The sequence below is a fragment of the Delphinus delphis genome, chromosome 12 (assembly GCF_949987515.2).
Source record: "Delphinus delphis chromosome 12, mDelDel1.2, whole genome shotgun sequence".
Lineage (NCBI taxonomy): Eukaryota > Metazoa > Chordata > Mammalia > Artiodactyla > Delphinidae > Delphinus > Delphinus delphis.
In genome coordinates this window covers 32419221-32429905 of record NC_082694.2, presented here as the reverse complement: position 1 = coordinate 32429905, position 10685 = coordinate 32419221, and the positions used below count along the sequence as shown (strand labels likewise).

Below are 10685 nucleotides of genomic sequence, written 5' to 3'. Positions count from 1 at the left end.
TATAGGAGGAGACTTTAACTACTTTTTCATCTATCTATAATTACTGTGATTTCTACCTCTCGAGTCAATTTCTGTAATTTCCAAAAAATGATTCATTTCATCAAGTTTATAAAATGTTACTTTCATATTTTAAAAAATCCTGTACAACCATAATTACTTCCTTTTTTGATTGCTAAAGCTATCCTCTACCACTGATGTGTTTATTTTCTTCAGAGATTTCATGCCTTTGAAACTTTGTCGTGCTAATGGTAAATGAGGTTTATAGGTGATTTGAATGTATGTGATTGTTGTTTTTTGCTTTCCTGTTAATTTCTTTATTTTGTTTACTTTAGCTGCCTCCCTGAATCACTGACCACTAAAAAGGCAGAATAGAATAGGAAAGATGTTCTAATATCCAGACACCTGGATTCTCAGCCTGGTTCCAGAACTTACAAGCTTTGTAAGCCTAAGGCTCAACACATACCATGTCATCAACAACCCACTCCTCTCAAAGTGAGAATTATTACAATAAGGGCCAGTGGCCCAAGGTAGGGGAGTGTAAGCCATAATGATGTTTGGTCTCTGGTCTTCCCCTGGTTTAAGGAACGTAAGTATAAAAAAGCACTGTTACGAATTGAACTGTGCCCACCCCCACTTCCCCCATTCATATGTTGAAGTTCTAATTCCCAGGACCACAGAATGCAACAGAATTGGAAATAGGGTCATTGCAGACGCAATTAGTTAAGATGAAATTATACCGCAGTAGAGTGGGCCCCTAATCGAATATGACTGGTGTCCTTATTAAAAGATTTCATGCTTATGAAAGCATCTGGGCACAGAGAGAACGCATGTGAGGATGAAGAGGAAAAGTGGGGTGATGCTTCTACAATGTCACAGATTGCCAGCAAACCACCAGAAGTAGAGAGAGACACAGAACAGAATCTTCCTCACAGCTCTCAGCAGGGACCAATTTTAACTACACCTTGATCTCAGACCTTGAGCTTCCAGAACTGCAAGACAATCAATTTCTGTTTTGTAAGCCATTCAGTTCATGGTGCTTTGTTACAGGAGTTGTAGAAAACGAATACTAGATGGGCTCTAGGGGAGTATCTCTAGAACATTTCATGCTGCTCGTCTTTGTAAACCATTACAGGATGTATTGGTCAGCCTTTGCAGCAATAATGGTGCATTACTAAGTACCTCGAAGCTTAGTAGCTTAAATTCCAAACACTTATTTTTCACTTGTGGGTCTGTGGTTGTGGAGCTGCTCGATGCTGCTGGGGTGTGCTAGACTTGATAGCATGTGGGAAAGATCCAGGTCTCTCTGTCTTCTCGTTTTGGGGACAAGACTGAAGGAGCAGCCACTGTTGTTTGCAGGTGGACAGTACGAGTTCAGAAGGTTGAGTCAAAACACGCAAGTGGATATACTGAGTATGTCCACTCACATGCCATTGGCCAAAGCAAGTCCTAAGACCAAGCCCAAAGTCAGCTGAGGAGGGGTGGGGCTAGTAGCTAGTGGAGTCAGCAAAGTACTCTACCTAGACAAGTATGAACAAATAATTACTAACAAATAATACAGTCTACTGCACAGTCCCTAAGGCCTAGAAGAAGTGTGTTTGTTTGTTTTATAAGATATATATATATAGACATATTTGTATTAATTAAAATCTGCAGAAGTTCTCTAAACCATCACTTTGTTCGATTTTCCTGAAATGCCCTCCCGACCTCTGTCTCCCCTTTTCTCCTTTCTTTCAAGACCTGCATTGCCTGGCATGGAGCTTTGCATACATCAAGCAGTCAATAAATGCTTGTTAAATTTATGGTTGAATTTAACCTTTTCTTCCTGATGTGACTTGTAAAAAAGTAGCCTTTCAAAGAACAGGCATTCAAAAAAAAATGACTGAATTGAATTGAGGACAGGAAAAAGAACAGCTCTTTGAATATAGCTGTTGATGGAGACCCAGACAACCTTGTCTGATTCAAGGATTACAAACAAGAAAACCAGAATGCCATCCTACTGCAATTTTCTAATGTCTTTAAGAGCCAATAACTTAGCCCCAATTAATTAAAATCTCTCTTTTTTATTTGATACATTTCCTTTGAGCTTCATTCATTCTCTTACTATTTTTATTTGGTATCGTTTCTAAAAATTGCAAGAAAATCTAAACACATTTTATTCTCTTGCTAACCAGGTCTTCCAGTGTGTGAATTCCAAGCATGTGTATAGTGAAAATGCTCCTCTAGTGATTCTGATGCACAACAGATATTAAAAATCATGTTTAATAAGGTAACAGAATGAAACTTCAGGAAGCCTCTTAATCCCCCCCGCCCCAAAACCTGAGAATTGGGAGGCCATGTTCAGTGCTCTTCTTCTCTAAATCAGTACTTCATTTGCCTCACAAGAATGGAAAGGACATAAATTTCAAGTTCTGGAAACATGAGGTTGAACTCTGGATCTGCCATTTACTGCCTGTGTGACTTTAGGGCATTGGCCTCTTTTTTTTTTTTTTTTTTCTTTTTCAGTGTGAAAAGGAACTAATGATAGGACCTACCTCATAGAGTTGTTGTGAGGATTAAGTGAATAGTGTATATACAGTGTTGGCACATAATAGGTGCTCAATGAACACTTGCTCCCTTCTTTGGGAAAGCATGGCATCTGGCCCCAAAGGGTGACCAGGTCATGAGGGAAGAGAAGAATGCTGTAGAAAAGCCTGGATTCTCCCCTTGGGAGTTAGTCTCCTCCATTTGCAGAAATGCATCTCAGGCGAAGACACTGTGCATAGGTAAAGTATTGACTGTGAATGCTGTTGTTTTTTGGTTTGTTTTGATTTATTTTTATTTTTTAATCTGAAAAGTCTAGTGGGCAGGGAGTATGAAACTGAATGAATAAAAGACTATAGGGATAAAAAAAAAAAGATCTACTAACTACTTTTGCTGAAGCTTTTGCCTGCTGATTACTCAAATTACTGACTTTCGAACTGGGTCTCAGTCCTTCTTGCAAAGGTTCCACAGAGCAGGCCTTTGTGCCCCATGAAAATGCTGGTCTACTGGCCACGCCCTGTGACAGACCCTTACCCTGGGCTCAGTTCAGGACTTGGCATGTGTGATAGAACCTAAATGTTCATTTTCCTAGCAGTAAGGCTACAGAAAATAGAATAACCAATGGTTTAACATTTTGTTAATTTCTGGTTTATCTGGGGAGAGAGGTACTTTAAACGCTTGAACTGAATTGAATGGAATTTGGCCCATAGCCAGAGGACCTTAGTACAGTCATATCCTATCTTCTCTGAGGCAGTTACTAGAATAGGAATTAAAATATAGCTAAAGATGGAAACCCTTCTTTTTCACAGGAGCAACAGGAGTCTAAAGACCTATGAAGATGGTGGGTATAGTGCTGGGGGCAGCAACAATACAATGTTGCACAGCAGTTGTGCAACCACCCATTGTAATAAGTTCTAAAACATTTTCAGCATCTCAAAAGAAACTCTTGTAACCATTAAGCAGTCACTCCCCATTTCCCACTACCATTCTTCTTTCTGTCCCTGTGGATACCTCTTTTGGATATTTCATAAAAATGGAATATGTGGTCTTTTGTGTCTGGCTTCTTTCACTCAGCATAATGTTTTTAAGATGTCCCATGTTGCAGCATGTATTTCTCTTTCATCAAGAGAAATTATTTCATTTCCTTTTATGGCGGAATAATATTCCATTGTAAGGATATACCACATCGTTTGTTATACTTTCATCAGTTAATGAAAATTTGTATGTTTTTGGTTACAGTGAATAATGCTGCTATGAACATTTGTGTACAAGTTAATGAATGAACATATATTTTCATTTCTCTTGGGTATATGCTGTCTGAGTTAGCCTTTGCTACAATAATGGTGCATTACTAAAATAAGGCATTTGGAATTTGATAGGGATTGCATTGAATCTGTAGACCTTTGGGGAGTATTGCCATCTTAATAATATTGTCTTCCAATCTATTAACATGGGACATCTTTCCACTTATTTAGGTGTTCTTTAATTTCTTTCAACAATGTTTTGTAGTTTTCAACGTGTAAGTATTTCACTATCTTGATTAAATTTACTCCTAAGGACTTTATCTTTTTGATGCTATTGTAAATACAGTTGTTTTCTTAATTTTATTTTGGAATTTTTTTTCTTTCTTTTTTTTTTCTTTACTAATTGCCCTGGCTAAAACTTCTGGTACAATGTTGAACAGAAGTGTGAGAATAGACATCTCTGTCTTGTTCCTTATCTTACAGTGAAAGCTTTAGTCTTTTACCATTAAGTGTGATGTTAGTTTTTCATAGATGTCCTTTATAAGGTGGAGGAAGTTGCCTCTATTCCTAGTTTGTTGAACATTTTTATGTTGAAAGAGCATTGGATTTTGTCAGATTTTTTTCTGTATCAGTTGAGATTATCATGTGGTTTTTGCCTTTTATTCTATTAGTATGGTCTATTTTATTTGTTGATTTTCATATACTGAGTCAGTATTCCAGGGATAAATTCCACTGGGTCATGGTGTATAATCCTTTTTATATGTTGCTGGATTTGGTTTGCTTGTATTTTGTTGAGGATTTTCATGTCTATATTCATAAGGGATATTGATCTATGATTTTCCTTTCTTAAGATACCTTTGGTTTTTATATCAGAGTAATACTGTTCTTATAGAATGAGTTAGGAAGTTTTCACTACTCTTCTGTTTTTTATAAGAGTTTGAGAAGCATTTGTGTTCATTCTTCTTTAAACATCTGATAGAATTCACAGGTGAAGCCATCTGGTTCTGGGCTTTTCATTGTTGTAACTTATTGATGACTAAATCAATCTCTATACTTCTTTTAGGTCTATTCAGATTTTCTATTTCTTCTTGTGTCAGTTTTGGTAATTGTGGTTTTTAGTACTTTACATTCCTGCTTTTACTAATTTTAGTCATTTCATTCATGATTTTAGTACTTTTCTCTCTTTTTTTTCTTGGTTAGTGTAGCTAAAATTTTCTCAATTTTGCTGATCTTTTGAAATAACCAACTTTTCATTTCATTGATTCTCTGTATTTTTCTATTCTCTATTTTGTGTATTTCTATTATAATATATTTTCCTTTTTGTTGCTGTGAGTTAGTTTGCTCTTTTTTTCCAAGTCTCTTAACTTGAAAAATTAGGATATTGATTTTATTACTTTTGAAGTAGGTATTTATAGCTATAAATTTCCCTCTCTACAGTACTTTTACTGCATCCCATAAGTCTGGATATGTTGTATTAATGTTTGTTCATTTTTTTCTTTCAGCACTTTGGATGTGATATCCCTACATATTTTCTGGTGATAAATCAGCTGTTAATATTATTGATTATTCCTTGTACATGGGTCACTTCTCTGTTGCGGTTTTCAAGATTGTCTCTTTGACTTTCAACTGTTTGATTGTAATGCAACTCTGTGTGAATCTCTTTGAATTGATTCCACTTGGAGTTTCTTGAGCTTCTTGAATGTGTAGATTAATTTTTTTTTAATTTTGAAAAATCAAATTCAGGAAGATTTTTACCATTATTTCTTTAAATGTTCTTCCATTCCCTTTCTCTCACTCCTGTCCTCTGGGAGTCCCATTTGTACATATGTTGATATACTTAATGGTGTTTCACAGGTCTCTTAGGCTCTGTTCATTTTTTTCCCTCTTTTTTTCTCAAACTGGATAACTTCAATCAACTTTCTTCAAGTCTGATGATTCTTTTCATGCCTGTTTGAATCTGCTGCTGAGCTACTCTATTGAATTTTTCATTTCAGTTATTGTACTTTTCAAATCTGGACTATTCTCTATTTGATGAGACCCTCTCTTAGTTTCTTTAGTTCTTTCTCTATGGTTTCCTTTGAGCATATTTTTAAACAGCTGATTTAAAATCTTTGTCTAGTTAAGTCCAACATCTGGACTTCCTCAGGTATAGTTTCTATTGATTGCTTTTATATTTCACTGTGTATTGTTTCTTCATATCTTTTGTAATATTTTGTTGAAAACTGCACTTTTTGAATATTATGTGGGCAACTCTGGAAATCAGATTCTCCTCCCTCCCTAGGATTTGTTGTTGTTGCTGCTTGTTGTACTTTTGGTCTTTGTTTTTTAGTGGCTTTCCTGAACTAATTCTGTAAAGTTTGTATTCTTTGCCATGTATGGCTACTGATGTTTCTGGTCCGTTCATTTATTGGTTACCTAATGATTTGGACAGAGATTTCCTTAAACACCTGGAACCAAAAATTCTTAGAGCTTTTGCCAACAGTCTCTCTGTGAGTGTTGAGGCATACATTTAGCATCTAGTCTGGAAGTTTACAGCTCTGTCCTAAGCTTCATGTTATCCTTATGCAGAGTCTCAAGGTCTGCCAGTAATGAGAATGTAGGGCTTCTTGGGTCTTTCTCGAGCAGGTACACAGCTCTGGGCATGTAAATAGCCTTCTATACTCCAGGAAATATTTAGGAGCTCTTCAAAGTTCTTCATTCCTTACTCTTTCTTTTCAAGCTTCCAGGTTAGTCTGTTGTTTGCCCAGCTGTTATCCATTGCCTCAGGCAGCCGTGGCTAAAATATTTCCTTGTAATTGTTTTTGACAAATGTTCCTGGGTAGTGGCTTTAGTACTAGTTGAGTTTTGAGTCAAGTGAGATGAAGATAGCCTTTCAAGCAGTCTTCCAAAGAGTCACTAGTAGGTCAAATAATGACAATTCTTTGTGAATGGGGTTTGTTCTGTTCTCTCTGGTATTGAGAATGTGGACCATTATTTTCAAGGCTGTTACTGAGCTGGGGAGTGGGTGGTTGGACTAGGGTAAGTTAAAACACCACTAAGCTAACCATTCTAACATAGATTTAGCTGTTTTTCTTGAGTAAGTGCTCCCTGTGTTATTGCAAGCCTTTGGTTAATTTCCAGATTCCTGTCAAAACTGATTCTTACAGTTTTTGACATTTTTTTCATTGCTTTCATGGAGGGACATACTTTTTGGAGTTCCTTACTCTACCATTTTGCTGAAGTCCTAACCATACCAATACTGGACATTTGAAGATGTTATGCAGTATTTCAAGCAATTTCATATCCATTTTCTCATTTCATTCTTATAACAGAATTTGAAGTCAAGAAGTAAATATGCCTTTTATAGATGAGGAATTTGAGGTGTCCTGCATGAAGCTACTCTGTCTTCCCAGCTCATCTGTCATAATTGTGATTAATCTGTTTTCATAGGTAGACCATGAACTGCAAGACAGAATAGATAATGCTATTTGTACTATTAGCATAATTCTTAGAACAAAGTACAAATTTTGGAATTAAAAAAAAAGAATAATGAATAAAGTTTAACACATGAGACCTCTTTCCTGATGAATGGATTCATGAAATCCTACAGTGTTAGACCTGAAAGTGTCCTCACGGGCTATATCGGGAGGGAAACGATGGTGTAGGACTTAGTGTCTTCCCTAATGTTTCAACAAAACCAACTCCACATTAATTTTTTCTCCCCATGTTCTTTTAACAAATATTAATTGAGCTCCTACTCTGCCCCAGGCCTTGCACTAGTAGCTAAGAACTTAGAAATTAATAAGACAAACTCCTTGTCATGAAATTTACATTTGTGAGACAAAGAATGAGTATATAATTTCTAGAATTAAATGTAAAAAAAACCCCAGAAAAACAAAGAAAAGCAAAACAAGGCAGGGTAAGGTAGGAAGGGCACTGGAAGACACAGAATTATTTTAGATAGTTTTAACAGAGATGTCTTTTCTCAGACATGATATTTAGGCAAAGATATGAAGGAAACGAAGGATCAGGCCATCTGAGAATGTAGGGGCAGTGTTATAAGCAGAGGAGCAGCAAATGCCAAGACCCTGAGGTGGGAGAGAGTTCAGCCTGATCCAGAAGGAATGAGAAGGCAGGCATGGGCTGAGCAAGGGCTGAGTGCCATGTATGAGAGAGGTGGAGATCAACCAGGTCAGCTCATGGGCTGCCTTGGTAGATTTTCTTTGAGTAAATAGTTCTATGGATAAAGAAAAAACTGAAAAATACTCAGTTTTATATTATAATTTGTGATTATTTACTTGCTCCCTTTTTTGACCTTTAAAAAAACCTGAAGTTTAGTTAATTTACAATGTTGTGTTAGTTTCAGGTACACAACAATAATATATACAATATATATTCTTTTTCAGATTCTTTACCATTATAGGTTATCACAAGATATATAGTACAGGATATCTTGTGATATACAGTAGGTCCTTGATGTTTATCTATTTTATATATAGTAGTGTGTATATGTTAGTCCCAAACTCCTAATTTATCTCTCCACCCTGCACCCCATCCTCTCTTCCATCTTTTCCTCTCTTTCTTCATTCCTTCCTTTTCTTATCTTTCTTACTTTTCTTTCTTTCTTTCTTTGTGTTACCCACCAACAAAGGGATCTGGACCATGTTCTCTTTACCTGTGATAAACACAGCACCTGGCACATAAGAATACTCAAATGATATTTTTGAATAAGTGAGGAAATTGAGACCTGAAAGGTAAAGTAGCATTTTCAAGGCCACACAGCTTGTTAGTGGCAGAACCAGAGCTGGACCTATATTTAGTTCAGTTTCCGCTACTTTACCACATCCCTTGCACGGAATCAAAAACAGATCCAAAGAATTTTGCAATTAGCGTAGCTTGTCATTTCCTGCTACTGCCTCCAAGTATAGTCTAGTCACCCAATCACGCAGCTAAGTCATTAGCAAAAGAGTACTTGTCGTTTCATTGAGTCAGGTGAAAGCTTTCATGGTGACAGTCAGCATCAAAGATACAATGTGTTGTAAAGAACCAAAAGGTATGTTTTGGGAGGCAGGGTGGAGGGGCTGGACCATTGGTACAGTGTCCCAGGTCAGGGAAGGGTGACTTAGCTGCAAACCTTCCTTAGTGAAGGAAGAGAGAGAAAGGAAAAATAGCATCAAGAAATTGTCAAAGTAAAAATGCCACATTTACTACTTTGCAGATGCAGAGGCCAGAAAGCAGACAGAATCAGAATACACATGGTTAAAATGACCCATAATGCTTTGGAGAACAATAATGTGACTGGCCAAGGCTTGAAGCATCTCTTTCAACACCAGCACAGGAGGTCATCTGTGTCTCCACACGATGTGCGGCGAATTCAGGTAGACCCGAGCCTGAAATGGATCTGGAAAGCAAGAACGCATGTGCTAAGATTGATGGTGTCTCCACCCACCCCACAGCTCTGAATGAGTCCTACAGCAGATCCAACTGCCATCCAAGATAAAGGAAGAGATGAATTTTCATAGTAGGTGGGCAAGCCAGAGACCACAAGGGGAAGTCACCAAATCAATAGGAATAGGAGATCTGGCCAGAAGATGGCAGTTGTTATAGTCAGGCCAGCCCAAGTCTCTAGCTATGACTGATGCTTCTAGCAGCTTAACTGTGACGGAAATAGCTTGTGTTGCTGCTGCATTTCAACCAAGAATAAATGGAGTATTTGGAAGTAAGTAGCCTTGCCCAGACTTCCACTCGCATTGATGGCAGCATCCAATGGATTCCATGGATGGAATATGAGATGCTCAGTGCACAAAGGCTGCTATCGCTCACCTGCACCAGAAGACCCTGAAGTTTACATAACAGATCGAGGTTGTACAAACATCCCAGAGGACAACGCTGATGACTAGTTGAAACTTGCCAGCAGTGCAGACAAGCAACAGGCCACCCACATCAAGCAGGTCTTTGAAGAACCAGAAATCTACTCAAATCTTCTTCCAGCTACAAAAGAAGCTTAAGTGCTACCACTGGAAGTTTTGGGAGATGGAGTGGGATGGGATCTCATGGCAACCACAGGACATCTTCAGGGACATGCACCAGGGTCTGAAGGGTGTGGAAGTGAAGGTGGCTGGCTTCAGTGAGAGTGTGGTCAGCTTAACAAAGGTCAAGAAGCTTTCCAGCTTCTCCCAGCAGCCACTCAGGGGTGGGGGCCGTGATCTCAAAGCCCGAGGAGATCATTTGACTAGTTGGAGCAAATTTGACAGTGTGGGCATCTCTCAAACTTGATGCCCAAAGGAATCATGTAATTTTAGAGCTTGAAGGGATCTTAGAGGTTCTTAGAGATTATGGCAAAGCCGAATCCCAGAGAAGGTAGGCAAGCTGTACACCAGCACACAGACAAGAGCAGGGTAGAAATTTGAGCCCAGCATGTTGGCCTTCCAGCCTAGTCCTGGAGCCTCTTTACCCAACAGAATGTAGAATGGAGGAATACAAAGTTGGATGCAAACGATCAACTGGCATGCTGAATTGATAAAGTGAAGACTTTTGAGGACCAAGTGTTGATTGTTGACCAGTAGACAGACTCTGGGCCACTGCTAGCGTTTCATTCGTCTAAAGGCACCCCTTCCTCTGGGTAGACTCAGGCCACAGGAAGGCCATCAGCTTGGCATGAGGTGTGTGGGCAGGGCTTCGGCCTCTGCATGCCTTCTTGTCTGGGTAGTTTGTGTAGGTTACACCCTGGACAGACTCGTCCAGCAGCCTGGCGAATTAGGGACAAGTTACAAGGAAGCCCTTGATGTAGGAGGATAGTGCAGGGAGTCAGGGAGCTTTGGATACTCTTTGGTATCCATAGCCCAGTTCTGTGTACTCTTGTCCAGCTAATGGGGTCAGAACTCAGGTGTGCCCCCTTGAGGCTGGAGGACTTCACACCGTTACCTGACCTGGTTCCACCAG

The 10685-nt window shown here is 38.6% G+C and overlaps 1 pseudogene; it reads left to right on the top strand.

The window, feature by feature from the left end:
* Positions 1-8747: 8747 nt before the first annotated feature.
* Positions 8748-9975, top strand: LOC132435359 (transmembrane and coiled-coil domains protein 1 pseudogene; annotated as a pseudogene).
* Positions 9976-10685: the final 710 nt, after the last annotated feature.